Source organism: Xenopus tropicalis, chromosome 5 (genome assembly GCF_000004195.4).
Source record: "Xenopus tropicalis strain Nigerian chromosome 5, UCB_Xtro_10.0, whole genome shotgun sequence".
NCBI lineage: Eukaryota > Metazoa > Chordata > Amphibia > Anura > Pipidae > Xenopus > Xenopus tropicalis.
The window spans coordinates 85527239-85542191 of NC_030681.2; the positions used below are offsets into that span (position 1 = coordinate 85527239).

Consider the following 14953-nt stretch of genomic DNA (forward strand, 5'->3'; position numbering starts at 1 on the left):
ATAACATCAAATACTAGGCAGCACTAAAGTCACAAAAAAATCTGTTCTTGAGCTAAACAGGGAAATTAAAAAAAAATTTCGGTCCTTGAAGACAATTACAGTCTAGTGATGTAAGGGGTTAACCTGTGGATTAACTTGCACGCTGGGTTGGTTTACTAAACAAATAGGAATGCACCGAATCCAGGATTCGGTTCGGGATTCAGCCAAGATTTGGCCTTTTTCAGAAGGATTCGGATTCGCCCGAATACATGCTCCTGGATGATCCGACAGTTAAAGGAGAACTAAAGCTTACAAAGTAGTAGGCTAGAAATGCTGGTATGTGTTTTTAGTTTTGGTACCAGGCCAAAGCATCCACAGTCATTAGCAATGACTCAATTCCTAAAATACCTCCAGTAGCTACTCATCTTCTTTCACAACACATGCTCTGTGCTGCTGTCATTTAGCCAAATTTAGGGACTGACTGTCAAAATACTCTATATATAGAATATAAAAGTCACAATAAAGACTGATTGGTAATTAATTTAAATTGAATTACATGGCAGCTCAGAAACCAGTGCAGTTAGCATCAGAATTAAACAATTATAATTTAGCATCAGCTTTTATGATATGTAAACCTCCAGTAAGAACCAGTGTGGTCCTTAACAGCTGCCCAGACCACACTGAGCATGTGAGTGTCACTGGCACTCCTAACAAAATCCAAGATGGTGACCCCCTGTGCATAACTCGGAAGTCCTGAATCATTACTGTTATAGAGAAACTGTGGCTGGTGCAGTAAGTTCAGTATATTAAATATGACATAAACATTTGTTTTTAGGTTTTACTTCTCCTTTAAGATAAGTCAGAGTGTGCAGTCTTTATGTGGGTGCTGGTTCCTTAGTGGAGGATGGCATAGGGGGCCCGTCATGGTTCTTGTAACCAACACATAACTATACCAGTGGACAGATAATCCCCCTGCATAATGGACTTCTGCTAACAAAACAGTCACAGCAAAGAGGGAAAGGAGAGAACTGTATACTGATAATCTAAATATCTACCTCACAAGGACCAAATATGGAGTAGCTTCAGTTTCCCTTTTTGCCCGATTCTGGACATATCGCCGCCTGAGGCGGCTCCTGGATGCCGCAATTGTGCTCTCTGCACTAGAAGAGCCGAATTTCCAGTTTAAAAACCGGAAATTCGGCTCTTAAAGTTACCAGGAGCGGCTTTTTGCCGCCCCTGGTAACTGGGGCGCTTCTGCCGCCTGAGGCGAGTTTCTCAACTCGCCTAATGGCAGAAGCACCCCTGCCTGTTTAGCTCTAAAAAATAAACACAGAATTTTCTGAACATAGAGAACGCAATATATTTTTAGTAATATGTATCATTTTTTAAATTAAAGCAACCTGCTTACTACTGCTCTAAAGCAATCATATAGATCAGAAGAGTTTAACATGACCTTCAAAAACAAAGACTGTCTTTTAGGAGGATGATAAGCATTCACTTCTGTGCATAAACAAACTAGGTAAGCAGGAAAGGCATTATAGCCTTAAAGCAATTTAAATTAAATTTAGTGTACATTATTCGATGTAACTGTGGGATGCTGCATATGATTGTCAGGGGATTCTATCTTGTAGCTTAGCAACATCTGGAGAAGTGTAAGTTGAACATTCCTTGACTTATGCTCTTAATTAACCACTATGGATAAGGAATGCCAAAATTGTGACTTCAGCTGCCAAAATATTTCTTGTAGTGTTGCAGTTTGAGATTGGACGCTTCAGGTTGGGCTTCCTATGCACACATTTCTCTTTGTGTATAATATAAATACAGTATATATATACAATATATGTATATATATATATATGTTCCCCTAAACCAAAACCACAGACAACAAACATTTCAGCAAATAAATGCCTTACTCTATTATCCGAAATGCTTGGTACCTTCCGGTTAAGGGGGAATTTTTTTTTCCACCATGTATAAACATGATTTAAAATCAAATTACTGTGCCACTGGATCAAAGGTCCATGATTAGGGTGTGATTGTGATTGAAGGTGGAAGTTTATTTGCTCTACTAGATATTTCAAAAGCTGACCCTGAAGGCCAGTAAAGGTCCCCATACATGGGTCGATAGTAGCTGCCGATATCGGTCCCTTGGACGGGCCTGCCCGACCGATATCTGGCCTGAAATCGGGCAGATCTCGATCGGGCAGGTAAGAAAATCTAGTCGGATTGGGGACTGCATCGGCTCGTTGATGTGGTTCCCAGACTGACTTTGCCTATGCCCGTCATTATAATTTGATCGTTTGGTCCCAGGGCCAAACGATCGAATTACCCTGGATTCTCCCGATATCGCCCACCCGTAGGTGGTAGGTGAAGAGGGAAGGTGGTCCATACACAAATCTGAGCCCGAGCACACCAAAAGCATTGGCTATTGAACACCTTGGGCCTTACTCATGAAATGCACAGTAGGGGGATATATTATCCCATATAAATTCTATGTTTTTCATTTTTTACCCTGCATTTTTCAAATAAAAAAGAGGGTCCACCCCCCAAACCAGCACACATGCCCCCATAGGTCATATGAGACATGCATGAATGCATGAAACACTCAGGGACAGTCTCACATTCTGTTGTTTTTCTGAATGGCAACTGCCTCAATAGACAATAAATTGGTCAATAAATCCATTAATCAAACAATGAGTTCAATCCTGTGCAGTGCAGTGGCTGAAACCCAAAAAATAATCAATGCATTTCTCAGTGTACCATACTGTCCATACATTTATGTTATAAACAGCAAAAATCCTTGCCAAGATCATTAAAGGAAAGGAAATAATTTATTGTGTCTGCAACCACCCATAAGGGATTTCTACACAAAAAGCTTGTTCTGCTAAAACTCCACTAAGTCAGAATTTGGCTTAAGACCCAAATCAGATGCACTATTCTGCTAACCCATTGCCAGAATAAATATTCAAAGGGAGGAGTGAACCTAATTTTCAGTAATATTTAATTCTATTTCTAAACTTAATTTGTGAAGCCAAGGTACCCCTTTTCTGTGCTTAGTAGTATCTGTCATACAATATACAACCTCATTGGGTTATGAAATACTACTTTCTCCATAATGCTTTAACTGAACTTAATCTTCAATAAAAAAGCCTTTCTGTGAAGAATGTACGAGCACCAGTCTCACTTTTCACTATCTTAGGATATAAACTATGCTATTAGGTATGTTCGAGGCAGAATATGCTATTTTTTACAAAGATAAAATGCAACCAGCCCAAAATGTTAACATAACATTTTGCATACCACACTGCTACCAAAGTAAGGTAAGTTACAATTCTAAAACCTGCTTGTTCCATGAAATAGAGTAAATAAATGTTACTTACACAGAGGTAGAGTTTTGGCACCAAAAGCTCCAGATAGCATATAACCAAGATATCCTTTCGACACAGAGGCTGCAAACAGTACAACAACAGGACATCTGCGGTACCCAAAGCATTAATCCTACACAAGCTGGCCAGAAGGCAGCTCCGATTTACATGTCAAAGAAGGCTTTCATATGGCCCTATTGTGTACGAGGATGGTTTCCAAAGCAGCGCCTTCTCTATGAAGAATTGCTGTTATTTCTGGATAACTTGAAATTCCATCTCATCGAGGCACACATGGAATCACACCGAATCAACAAATAAATCACTATTAAAATTATCCAGGCAAAACAGAATTTATGGTTTATTTATTCCAAAATCTAAAATAAACATAAAAAAAGACCTACAGTTACATAACTTTTTTCAGCCCAAAATAACTATAATTTGGGTTGCAAAAAAAACAAAACAGAAGCCCATCAAGTTCAATCCCTACATATGTTTTCCAGAGCATATTTATATATATATTTGGCTCTCCATACCTTAAGTCTACTAAGGCTGATGGCAGACTAGGCATAGGGCGGATATTTTTGGCAAGCGGGAAAGTGCTTGCTAAAAGTTTTTATGCGTATTTCAACTATTTTATCAATACATAGAAAATTTTAAAATAAAAATAAAATTATTTTGTTAAAATGGAGTCTATGTAAGATGGCCATTCTGTAATACAGAGCTTTCTAGATAATGGATTTCCGGATAATGCATCCCATACATGTCGATATGTATGTGTTAAGTGTTGTACCCTATTAGTCATCTATTAGTTTCTAAAATAATCTAAAATTTGATATTCTTAACTAGCTATATATAGTATTAGACAGAAAAGAACAGTTAGCTAGTAAAACTGTTATAATGGCAGACAAAAAGGATTTTAACAGTCAGGAGGGAATGAAGTGTTGTTCTGGTTTTTAGAAACAGCACTAGCACAAAGAAATCAGAAACATGAAATACTTAATGGACATTAAAACACAGGTACAGCATGACTCATACAATAACAACATTATTTTCTAGCATATACATACACAGCACATCAACTATTCGACATCCCAGAGTGTTTTCTGTTCAGAGATACTGCATGTATGTAAGTAGAATAATCACAGTAAACATAAATAAGCAATGCACAAGTTGATTGTTGAGTCTTATACTGCAGTTTTGGGTATTAGAAACATGTGCAGTGGTATTTAACAGAAGGCCTTCCTGGATATGTTATGTTCTTTCAATGTATGGCTGTGTATTGTTGTACAGCACTGCTGACATTAGGGGGTGCAAGAGAGTGAGGAGACCTATACATGCAGTTATTCTAGTAATGCAGCCATTTAGACCAGAGCTAAGGTTTTGTTAATAAACTCTGCAATTAACATCTTCTCTTTTTGTGTGTATCATGACATTACAACTGTTAACAAGTACCAAGTTTCAGCAATATTTTCCATCTCTGCAGACTGGATTTTTGCCCAAACAGATTGACTGCTATCCCATAGGATTCTAAGAATGTTTGTTGAATTTGGCCCACAAGTAGCCAGTTTGGCTGAAATCTGCAAACTTCCCAAGCATAGGGGTCATAGGGCAGGCGGCATGTACAGGACCCAGCTGCTGCCTGCATCTGCCACCACTCCCTAACTTGTCTGCATGACACACAAATTAGGGGATCAGTGGGGGGGGGGGGGGGGGGCCCAATGTCCACATGCCTCACCCTGCCCAATACTCATGAATACAATGCTAATAAAAGCAGTCAGTGTTGTTATTCCTGCTGGCATCTCTGTGCTCTTAAACAAAGATCAGAGACCTGTGGCAATCGCACCAATATTTTGCACTTTGCAGTCTGCCTTTTATTTTGTACATCTCAAGAGAAAATATGATCTGCCTACCAAAAAGATTAGCAGAATTATGCTGTATCATACCTCCCAAATGTCCCAATTTTCGTGGGACAATCCCTCTTTTGACAGCTCAACCCGCAGTCCAGGATTCTTACTGAAATGTCCCTCATTTCCCTTTGATCTCCTGCACTGAAGTTAATTAAAAGTAGCTTTTGGCAGAGAGCCCAGAAAACTTAACAAGCGTCACCTGCACTTAGAAACATTGTTTCTCCCTTTTAATTAAATAAGTGGGCTTTTGGCAGAGAGCCCAGAAAGGTAAAAAGCCCCCTGCACTGAGATACAATTGTAACTAATAAGCTTAAGAGGTCTCTTGGGGGAACTGAGACTTGCAGCTTAAGCGCTCTGGCACACGGGGAGATTAGTCGCCTGCGACAAAACTCCCTGTTCGCGGGCGACTAATCTCCCTGTTCGCGAGGCAACTTCGGCGATTTGCCAAAATCGCGCCGCCGCGTGTGCCATCCCACCGGCGACTTACATTTTCGCTGGTGGGATGGCAGGTGATGGCAACTCGGGGAAATTAGTCGCCCACGAACAGGGAGTTTTGTCGCGGGCAACTAATCTCCCCGTGTGCCAGAGCCCTAAAAGGCATTTTCACTTTTTTTTAGCAAAACTGTAATAACACATAAAACAGGACCCCAAAACACCCAGAAATGTGTTCAAACTTTAAATAACCTGCCAAATTTAGTCAAATGGTAGTGGTATTTAGGGGGTGTGGTCGCAAAAATGGGCATGCCCAAAAAAATGTTGCTGCGCTGTGTTTATATGACCTAATAAGTGGACCCAAGAGTGAAATTGTTTCATCTTTGCATATGTGCAAACAGCAAGAGCTACAGTGTTTTTTTCTGCCCCCATATGTAATAAAAGGCACTAAGTTTGCCCAGGTGTAGTAACCCATAGCAACAAATGAAATGCACTGTAGGTGATTAGATTAGTAGTAAACTTTGCACCTCTAATTACATAATCCCCCAGCACCAGCTTTTACTTTGGTTAGACTTGCCTGTAAATTTTTTGTGAAAAAAAAAATTGTTTATGTTTATACACAAGGTATGTCTATCAAAACACAATAGGTTCCTGGTCTTCTCTTTCCCTGCCAGAACTTCAGTTAGTATACTATGGCAGCTTACTATTGCAAGCAACTAAAACTTCTCAAGAGAAGAAAGTTTATACATGAAACTAGAGACCTGGAAAAATAAGCATGTGTAAATAACTTGCTTGTCAAGATAGGGATCAGTAGTGTAAGTAACTTGGATATATTCCTATTCTGCAAAATAATTAAATTACTGAAATATTTTCCTATGAAGCAAAGAAGTCTTGTGTGCAGTGCGGTGGCAATCATTTATGTCCTCTGCTGTCATCTCTCCATACTTACTGGTAAACTGTAGGGTCTTTGTTCAGGCAGCACCTACAGCCGCAGGCCTACTAAGCTCTTATTACATGATTGCAATTATAGAAAAAAACATTAACAACATTTTTTCCAAAAGGAAGGAGATTGTATTTCACCAAACGTATCTGGATCTGCAGTTCCAATAAATATGCTACATGCTGAAGGGTAAAACATCATCATTTATGTGTTCCAAGCATTGCATGAATTGCAAGCATCGCATGACTTATTTACAACTTTTTCTTTCTACTTGATGACTTTTGTTGCTGCTCAGAGTCACTTGTGGATGATTCCTGACACAGTCCTCAGAGCTTACTATCGTGAAGCTTGAGCTGTGGGGAATGGCAAAGGTTAGCCCCAGGTCACAATCAGATGGCATAAGAACCAAGTCAGCCTTCCTGCATTGCATTTCTAGAATAGTGACTAAAGAAGTGATTTAGTTTGTCTTTAGTTACTAATATTTGTATTATTATTTACCATGCACACACCATGAAGGTTACATTACACAAACAGCCAGCCATCCATGAGGACCTTCACTACCAAAATGTAAGGTGACCACCTGTAGAACCATTTTGGCTTTACTGCCCCACCATTACCATTTATTTATGGTGTGATCTTGTTGGATCATAGATATTTTAGCTTATCGTGGTATTTTAGCACTGGCTGAGACTAATATAGGGTTGTCCAATCTACATAGATGGTAGTGATATCATTGGAGTTCTGTACGTATGTTTAAAATTGTCAAACTGTCTTTTTAACACAAGATCTGCTGTTTTGCCACATTGATGTGTTTAGTACTCTAAACTGATCCCAAAAAAGCACTAAAACCCACTTTGCCAATAGAAATGCACAAAACTCTAAACTGCCTTAGAAAAAAAAGAGAAGCTATAAATTTCCAATAATTTCCTCATTTTTAAAAAGCTTATTCAAAAAACTTTCCACTTCAAAAAAATTAAAAGTTTAATTATCCAATATGATAACAGTTATATTAGGGTTTGTTGTTTGGTATGATGTGAAGAAAAAAAAGAGGTGGAAAAAAAAAGTGTAATATGGTTATGTAACAACACTGATAGGCTAATGGCAGCACTTGATTAATTTTAATGATTCAACACATTTTCAATCATTCAGTGGATCGGTAGGCATGATCAGCAGTGCAAAGAACATCATTGGATAAACATACAAGTGATCATATAGGCATAGGCAGTGTGCAAAATATACTTTCAGATGCTATTGCCATTTTTTTCCCAAAATGTAGAGAATTTTCAATTTGGCTCAATACTGCATCTTCCACAAAAGTTCAGGCAAACAGAGACTTAACCTTAATTTGCATATTTAAATTTGAGAAAAATATTATTGTGTTTAGTGGTCCAAAGCTTTAAAGTCATATTACTTTTTATCAAATGCTGCCTAGCCTAAAAACATCAGTATGAGAGCTGTTTTGAATTACCCCATAAATAAAAGTGTCATTATTTAAAGTGGACCTGTCACCCAGACATAAAAAGCTGTATAATAAAAGCCCTTTTCAAATTAAACATGGGACCCAAAATAATTTTTTTAATACCACATCCATGCCCATTATAAAAGCATTTTAAAATCCCAGCTGTCAATCATGTAACGCCTGCCCCGCCTCTATGCCTTAGGCATAGAGGTGGGGCAGACAGTTACTTTCACTTTCAATTCAGAACTTCTTAGATGTTGCTGCACTGCTCACATTCCCCCTCCCTCCGCACCATGTAATTGTGTAACCAGTGCATGGACATGGGCATCAGGTCCCCCCATACTGGCACAGAAACAAGATATTGGCAGGATGCAATGTCTGCTTTGATAACAGTGTCCACAAAATGGTGCCAGCCTGCTTGCTGCAATTGTGAATTCCAAGGCTGAAGAAAATAAGATTAAAATAATTTATATAGTGTAAGTAAAGTTTATTTTGCTTGCCAAACACAATAGAAAACAATTTGAAATTATTTCTCAAGGTGACAGGTCCGCTTTAACTATTGTGTACCTTTTATTCAGTCCTCTTTTTCTCTAGTAGTCATCTCCATTCCAGCCAATGCTTCAGTTCCCCAGTGCCTTATAATTCTGTGGTGAAAAGACCTGTAAAGAAGGGATATCATAGAAGCGTGCAATGTATTGTGGGAAAGGAGTCTTGGCCTGCAGAAGCGAAGACTAATACAACATTGTTTCAGTGGTACAAGTGGTCAGTGAGGTGCAGAGAATGGTAAGTAAAGATTTATAATTCTTTCAATAGCAACTATATTTTAAAATAATTGAAAATGGGTAACTAATGTATACACCTTTCCTCCTGCTACATAAATACTGTCCCTCTCTGCCAGTAACCTGCATAGAATTCACTTTTTTTTGTTCCCATTTATAACAAAGTTGCACTACCAAACATTACCACTCTAATGACCAAGTACACCATAAGACATAAACCTGTGGTCTATCATTTTCTCCACCTCATTCATTACCTCTTACTACAGCATCCAGAACTTTTCACCTTTTAATTTAAGCCCATAACCTATGCCCTCAGAAACTTGACCATCTTCCTAAACCCCTTACTCTTCGCTTACACATTCACTACCTAATGGTTTTCCATCTTTCACTATGCACTTTCTATTACTATACTGACCAACAGAAACTTCCACCACGCTGATTAACCTCACCATCTCTCAGTTCTCTGCCTCTCTTAAAGGCATTAACATACAATTGTAACTGTGCATCTATTTTGGTGAAATGTTTGTCTGTATATGTCAACTGTTCTGTCTTGCCATTTACTTTGTAAATAATGGTGATTATGGTGGCCACAAACCCAACTGCACAGCTTTGCATTTTACCATCAGGCATGGGAGCTCACTTTTACTCAGTCGGGTTTATGTAGGTACATACTGTATGGGGCAGGGCAGCTACATAAGAGGACATTATAGACAGATAGTGGGGGACAATCAAAGCACCACAGGCCACCCCTTTAGGTTAGAGGAACAGAACTTTTATTTGAAGCTGCTTAGTTGGTTTTTCACATTGAGGGCAATGAGGTTGAGAAATACCCTTTTGGGTGATACTGCGATGGCAAAACTCTATTAATGCCTTTAAGAGTGGCTTGGATGACTTGGGGAAACATAAAGGCTTTTGTGATGGTAGTTTAGGTATCAGTATATAGACTCCACTAAAACAATGCATCTCCCACCCAATCATTGTATTGTCACCACCCCAAAGAATGAGCAGCACTAATGCAAGATGACTTATTTGTATGCCCACAAACAAATAAATGCAGATGCATAGCTTCCCTAGGAACAGGACTGAGTATTCTTTACATCTACAAGTTTGCGCACTGAATCCTTTTACTCTGATGGGATCCATTGGTAGCTATTCCCACAAATCTGCTTTTTAGACATGTCATGATGATTACAAACACATGCCTCCATAAGTAATAAAAGGCATTAACCCCCATATGTAATGAAAGGTACTAAGTTTGCCCATGAGTAGTAACCAAAAGCAACCAATAAGATGATTGCTTTTAAACAGGTGGACAGCAAATACTTCAAGCTAATTGGTTGCTATGTGTTAGTGCTCCTGGGCAAACTTAGTGCCTTTTATTACATTACCCCTAAGTTTGAACAGTAGCAGTAACCCATAGCAACCGATAAGATGTTTGCTTTCAAACAGGTGACCAGTAGATTCTACCTGTTGATTGGTTGCTACGAGTTACTGCTCCAGGGCAAACTTTTCTTACCTAACCCCTAATCTCTTGAATACAATTGAACACAGGCTAATAACCTGAATGTGAGAGAGAGATTAATGCAACAGAGAGTAGGGGTGTGCAGAGCACATCTTTGGTAGTGATGAGCGAATCTGTCCTGTTTCGCTTTACCAAAAGATTTGCGAAATGGCGCCAATGGCGAAACAAAGAAATTCCCCGCGAATCCATGCCTGCCGAAACATTTTGCCCATCACTAGTCTTTGGTAGTGCTTCCCTAACATGTCCTCAGACCTTACCTATGGTTGCCACCTAGCTGGTATTTTGCCAGCCGGGCCAGTAAAAATGACATGAGGGGACCACATTTGGCTTGCAGAGAAAACACATAGAGAAAAGCCAAGGCTGCGCCTCACACAACATAAGCCTTATACATTTTGTGACATAGTTGCCCATCTTGACTATATTGCAATATACGGACAAAAAAATTTAAATTTTCAGTAGCTTAATTCACAAAACATCTGAGATCTCCAAACAGCAATGTGCACAGTGTAAGCCAATCTGGTCCTGACTTCCAGTGCAATTAGTCCTGGTTGTTGACCAGCACGTACTTAGACATGACAGTGGCCAATCCTACTGCAGTGCCCTACCTTTTCTAATCATAAGGCAGAGGGGCTGCCTTCGGCAGGGTAAATGGTACAGTTGGGAAGGGGGGGGCTTCTGAAGGGGCTTAAACATATAAAAATAAACAAATCTAAAGCAACTGAACTCATTGAAGACCTTTCACTACTTATCGACTCATCTATTTCATCGAACTGAAGAAGCTGCTTGGATGAGTAGTGAAACGTCTTCAATGATTACTTAACAAGTCCAGTTGCTTTAGAATTATTTATACTAGATATACCATGACCTGCATAAATGAAAATCTTCATAGTCATAAAAATAAACAGTTTTGTTCTCATTTAATTTGGGCACACTTTGTTAGTATGCTAAACTAATGTACAGCATATAAAATTACTGTGTTAACTTCATGAAGAGTGTTAAAATACAGAATTTAGTAAGTTAAACAAACTGTATAAGGCTGTGGTATGTACAAACCCACATGAGTTAAACCATCTGCAAATACATTTGTTTGTTCAGTAGCATAACTGGTGAGATTTATAAAATAATATTTTCCTTCCTTTCAAAAACGAGAAGCAAAAGATGACCTGGAAATAAAAAGTAGGCACTGTTCTTCAGAGGCTTAGGGATTTGGGGGGGCCACTATGAAATCAAATTAATTTATTATTGCTTTATTGGAAAAGATTTAAACAACACAATTGGTGTAACATTTAGTTAACCATAAATCTTACTAAGGAACAGTAAAAAACAGACACAATCAATAAACTAAAGTGAGTTTAGCTAAAAGAACAGCAGGAAGTTATTGTCTCCCTGTTTATACAAGCTGCAGCTTTCCTTCTCCTCTATACAGGGGAACAACAGGGTACTAGCACCCTGGAGGGTAAGCAGGGGCAGGGGCAAAACAAGCCCACAATTTTGGACCTTTAAATAAACAATGCCAATTTACTACTTTTATTCTTAATTATCTCTATATGTAGGATTTGTATTAAAAGAAAACTAAAGCTTAAAGGAAAAGAGAGGCTGAACCTATATCCTGGTAAGTTCATTATATAAAATACCGCTTTCTAGCTATATTTGTTTTTAAGTGTTAAGCATATAGCCAGGATAATGGCTTAGTTAGGTCTTGCCTATGTAGGCAGACCTCTAAGGTTGTTTCAGTTAGTGTTATTGACCTAGTGGGAAATTGCACATTAAAGACTGCAGGCAGATACCTAAACCTCATATCTGGTGGGGGGCCGCATCTCTTGCCTTATCATGTCATAATTTTTACATTCCCCCCCAGAGACTACACTGCCTAATGTTTTAACTCCCAGTTGAGCCCATTTGGAGATGTCAGGTACAGGAAAACTATACACCCAGTAACAATACTATATATATATATATATATATATATGATACCAGGAGGCGGCCCTTAATTCTTAAAATGGCAATGTTTTGTTTAGGATTACCCAATGGCACATAATACTAAAAAACTAAATTTGTATGAAAATGGTATATTTATATGAAGCAGGGTTTTACGTATAAGCTATTTTGTGTGATAAATTTTTATAGAGACCTACGTTTTTTAGGGGGTTTAGTATATAGTTAATATCCATTCTCAGTAAAGAAAACCAGACAATGCTTTAACGTAATAAAATACAGCAGCATTAGAAAAAACATAAGGTGGGTGCAAACTAACTGCATACTTTCCTGCATCATCTCTCTGGTTGACTTATAATGCTGAGCAATGCTATACTGGAGGAATAATGATACCTTTACTGTAAAGCTAATAGGCTGGATGTATACATTTAAAAGATAATTAAGCAAAATCTGGTCAACCAATGTACAGTTATCATCTATTAGTCTAGTCTAGTATATTATGGATAACAAAAGATAACACACACCGGGTTACTTTGCCCTTTTCACGGTTTAACCAATTTGGTTTCAAATGGTGATTCTACAACACATTTCACCAACATAATCAACTGAAGCTGGTAGTTGGCTCTGATAACATCTGGATTGTGAACATTTTAACAGTTCGATATAAGCCTATTGTGTCCACTTTGTCATCATAAATGTTGGGATGGCAAAGTCACAATGTGAAAGCAGAAGTAAAATGAAACAAGTGACAGACCTGGCAGGTAACAGAAAAACTAGTCATATACATAAGTCTGAGTGTGCTCAGTGAGCTGCATGTAGGGTGAGTGGAAAAAGTTCAAAGTGGTCAGGTGAGTGAATCTAGTGGTTAAATCTGGTGCTTCCTTAGAAAGATTAGATTTCAGGAAGTGTTTGAATGCTTCAGAATAGTAGACACGGCAAAAAAACCCCCTTACAATATGCCATGAAAGCCCTAAATACAAGTACAACTCCTATTAAAGGCAACATTATACCAATTACTATAGACAAGCCAAATGATGCTTACATTTGCCACAAAAATGCTAACATAAAATCTGCCTGCACCCATGTAAATGACACCCCACACAGCAGTCAGTGCACATCCAGAGAGGATACTGGAGCAAGGTTCAGTCAGCCATCAGTCAATGGATATCACTGCTAAGAATGATAGATTTTTGGGTTATTAAACAAACAAGTCTCTAAACCCAACCCAGTTCCCAAATAGATATAAACAAGCAATCTTCTATATCAGCAGCTCCACTTGACTAATATAATAATGTTATTCTAATAGAATACATACATAATACATACGGCTTATATATTTAGTATGATACTTGTTTAGAAGAAACCCATACGTAAGCATGATTTTTTTTTCACATTAGCAACACAGACAAGCCCAGCAGAACCACCATGCACTAACACCAATAGCCCTGACTGGCTTCTCAACAGCAGTTCCATGATTAGGTGCCACCAATCAGCCCCTTGACGCAGAGCTTGCCCAAAGCTGGTGCCTAGACGCACAGGTGCCGAGCGCTAACAGCGTGGTTAGTGGGTGGGAGTTGCCTGACAATGCACTTTCACTTCTGCACAACAACAATATAAGGGCACGTATTATCCCCAGGAGCTTACCTGTTGCTATGCACTCAGGCAGCGCAGCACTCATCGGGGCAGCCTGGAAAGCTGGCACATCTGTACAGAGAAGCGTTACCGCTGCCTATGGTGTCTGTGCTTTTCCCTATCCAGCAAGAGAAGTGTGGGGGTGAGTAGCTATACATGAGATCGATACATAAGCGTATGTCTGCCACCAAGATAGGGTGAACTTCCCTTTCCCTCTTATGGATCCTTAATGCGTCTGTAGCGATCTCTAGCGGAGCAAATGGTTTAGTACCTACTCCGGCAAATACTGCGGCTCCGCCTAGAGGCAATTCTGCGGTAATGCACAAAGAATTGTGTAAATTAGGTTCTTTTTCCAGTAGTTTAGTAAACCTGATTTCATACATAATTACAGACTGGGATGCCAGGGGCCCACCAGAAAATCCTAAACCATGGGCCCACACTCCAAACTATTTTTCATTCACTTCTCAGTCAACCTCTATATTTTCATAGTTTTTTTTACCTTTACATACTATAATATATTCTTTATATTTAGTCTCTTTGTTCCCATAGAGAAATAGTGAATGACCATGAATTAGGCCAAATTGTTAGAATCAGGGGGCCCACTTACACCAGGGCCCACCGGGAGTTTTCCTGGTATCCCTGTGGGCCAGTCCGACACTGCATAATTATGTTTCTGAATACCACGTTTGGTTCTTTCCTCCTCTACGGTGGCGTTCTTCTGCATTCCACTGCATGGAAGCACAGAAAGAAGGGCAGTGCGGGATTTCTAACCTGGATGCCCCAAGGCCCCCCCCATTCGTCTCCCCCTGCATGCGCAAACACCACACAGGGGCAGGTGAGCACTGAAAATAAGGCTTTACAAAATATGGTACGTTAAGTACCAACTTTTCTGCACAAATCCAGATACGTGAAAAATAAGTTTGAGATATTGTGGATACTGTGGAATGCCCTTCCTAGTGATGTGGTAATGGCAGACTCTGTTAATGCCTTTAAGAGGGGCCTG

The 14953-nt window shown here is 39.1% G+C and overlaps 1 protein-coding gene across 1 annotated transcript in view; it reads right to left on the bottom strand.

Annotated features, from left to right (window-relative positions):
- ankrd6 (ankyrin repeat domain 6) overlaps positions 1-14013 on the bottom strand; it is a 64184-nt gene extending 50171 nt beyond the window's left edge. Inside the window, 1 exon segment of the mRNA NM_001112901.1 lies at positions 13963-14013. The gene's annotated coding sequence lies outside the window, so the exon portion shown is untranslated.
- Between the last annotated feature and the right edge of the window lie 940 nt (positions 14014-14953).